Genomic DNA, 3230 nt, shown 5'->3' on the forward strand with positions numbered 1-3230 from the left:
CCTGCAAGGCCACCTGTGTAATCCTATTACAGGTGGATGAGTGAAAGGTCAGGATGAACAATCCAATCTAACAGGTCCCACATGCTCCACAGTGACCCCAAAGCCACAGTAACACTCTAACCCCACCTACACCATTGGGCAGGATCTCCTCAGGGCAGGGGGGCGGGGGTGCTGCCTCACGCAGGAGCTGCCTTCAGGTCTGGCTGGCCCCAGGGCCTCTGCAGATCCATTCTTGCTCAATTCCTAAGAGTTCAGGGTTTCCCATCTTGCCTCCCATCAGCTCTGGGAAGCCAAAGACTCCGTCTGTTTCTCAGAGGAAGAACTTGAAGTTCAGGGAGCCAGGGTGTGGCTGGAGATTGCAGGGCAGACCCCCTGCCTCTGCCCAACCCCCACTGCCATCCTGAGCCCAGCAGGGAGGTGCTGAGTGGTCAGGCTCGCCTCCCTAAACACCTGCCTCCCAGGAGGGACACACTCCCAGCCACTTGCCCCTTTCCTCCATGCTACCCCCACGCTCAGCCTATGCCCTCCCTGCAGAAATGCAGGGAAATGCAGCCGTGGACTGCAGGGTGCAGCCTGCCCTGCTCGGGGGACCTCTCAGCTCTTGTTTGCATTTGGCAGCCCCTGAGCTGGCCTGGGGACAGATTTTTATTTGCCTTGCTCAGGGTTTTATTTGTTTCAATGGAGCCAACACTAAACAGTCAGATTTCACAAAGAATTCAGATTTAATTTCTATTCCTTTTGAAACAGTGAAAGATTTGCCTACATGGGGCCCACTTAGCTGCGGAGCAGGTCTGCTGGGGCTGCCTGGTGCCCCACCCACCACCCCCCCCCCGCCTCAGATGGGTTAAGGACCCCTGCCCCAGTCCCCACCACTCCCTGCTGCCTCACACCCAAACAACTTCACTCATTTTCTATATTGGTCTTTATGCTGCTGGCATATGAGCTGTGACCTCTGATTTAATCCAGTCCCCAGAGGCCCAGAGAGGGGAGACTCCTGTCTGGGGTCTATGGCCAGTCAGGAGACCTTATTTCTCTTTCTCTCTTCCCAAGAACTTCATCTGGATCCCTCCTGTGGACTCCAACCCAGAGGCCCAGTCTCTGCTTCCTGCCCCCAGTGGTTCAGGCTAGGGGCTTTCTCTCCAGGCAAAGCTGTTTGTGTCCTGGCTTAATAAAGCTCCCTGGCATTGCTGCCCCAGGGGTACACTCACCCGAGGAAAAAGTCCAGACTGACAAGAGGCTCTGGGAGACACGGGGGGCAGGGGGGCTCATATCTCTGAGCTATACAGCGAAGCCCTGCAGATGTTTAATATTGGATCGTTGGCTGGGCACGGTGGCTCACACCTGTAATCCAAGTACATTGGGAGGCCGAGGCGGGTGAATCACCTGAGGTCAGGAGTTCAAGACCATCCTGGCCAACATGGTGAAACACCGTCTCTACTAAAAATACAAAAATTAGCTAGGTGTGGTGGTGGTGCACACCTGCAGTCCCAGCTACCCAGGAGGCTGAGGCAGGAGAATCACTTGAACCCAGAAGGCACAGGTTGCAGTGAGTCGAGATCAAGCTACTGCAACCCAGCCTGGGTGACAGAGTGAGACTCTGTAGCAAGAAAAAAATAAAAATAAAAATAAAATAAATGAAATAAAATGGTATCATAACAGCCGACACATATATTACACTTCCTGTGTACCAGCCACTTCTTTTGAAGCCTTGTTCCCCATGGGACGAGGCTTCATATTAACCCACTTACTCCTCAAGTCAGCCCTGTAAGGGGGGAGGTACCACTTTTATCTTTGTCTTACAGAGGAGAAAGCTGAAGCATAGAGAGGCTAAGCCACTTGCCCCAAGTTGCACAGCTTATAAGTGGTAGAGTAGGGATTTGAACCCAGGTCCTCTGGTTTCAGGGCCCACAGTTCCTAACCACTGAACTATCCTGGAGGACATGCCATCCTCATCATGTGACTTCTCCTCATTGAGTAAGATAGCTGTTTGAGCTCTGGCCTTACACCTCACTCCAGTTTTCAGGGAAAGGCAAGGGACAGCACAGGACTCACCCCTTCCTTTAAGGATCCTTGCTGAATGTTTCACAGGGAGCTCCTGCTTGCCTCCCTTTGACTGGCATTTAGTCACACAGCAACACCTCAGCCAAGAAAAGGTCTTTATTCCAGTGATTATGAGCTCAATGAAAAAATCAGCTCTACTGTTACAGGGGAGAATGGAGACAGAACCTTTAGCATCATTGCTGCATTTCACGGATGAAGAAACTAAGGCTCAGAGGGGTGCATGACCTGCTGGAGGTCACGCAGCCAGGAAGAAGTGGAGCCTAGATCTTCTGTCCCTGGGCTTTTAGGAGCCAGTGGGGCCCCAAAGGCACACCCTGCTGATTTCCTGGGGGTGAGAAGGACTGGGCTTTGGTGCACAACCCCCTCCCCTGCCCCAGGAACACCTGGGGCCCAGGCCCTGCCAGCCAAAGCCTCCTGTGCCTTCCAGCCCTGGCAGCCTCTCTGGGCCCAGATCTGTCACACTGGCACCCATCCTGCCCCGGGCCTGGACTGACTCCATCCAGTCTGCTCACACCAGCATTGACTGTGCTTGGGCAGGTTACTGAAGCAGCCTCAAGAGCACTGAATAATTCAGGCCCACGTAATGGGATAATGAATTTACTGACAGCCTGGTGTGGTCTCTGTACTTACATTTTGAGAAATACTGACTCCGTAGGCCCACTGGCAGGCAGGGGAGGTACACACCCCGAGAAACTGTTGCGTCTGCCTATTCGTGGGGTTCAGGCCTGACAGAGTGGGGACCCAACTTCGGTCTCAGTGGTTCTTCCCCTGCTTGGGGAAGTGGGGAGTCTGGGGCAGGGGGAGGCCTGAGTGGAACTTTGGGGAGAGGTGGAAGCAGAATCCCAGGAGTTCAGAAAGGCAGAGCTTGAAGGGAGCCTGGCTGCCCTTGGTCCTGCACGCCCATTTCATGAACAGGGAAACTGAGGTGGCAGGCGGGACCGCCTATGCCCCTGGACACTGTTCTGTGCTGGCAATACCAGGGATGACTCGTGGCTCTGGGGAAGAGACCTGTGTATTTTCCTTCTAGTCTGCAGTTACCTGTCCCCCAGTGGCTGGGGGGAAGGGGATGTCACTGCTAATGCCCCACAGCTGCCCCTTCACTGGAGATGTGTCCTTAGCCAAACGAGAGCCACCGCCACGTGGAAGGCCACGCTCTGCCTGCCAAAACC

The sequence above is a fragment of the Pan paniscus genome, chromosome 8 (assembly GCF_029289425.2).
Source record: "Pan paniscus chromosome 8, NHGRI_mPanPan1-v2.0_pri, whole genome shotgun sequence".
In the NCBI taxonomy this organism is placed as follows: Eukaryota; Metazoa; Chordata; class Mammalia; order Primates; family Hominidae; genus Pan; species Pan paniscus.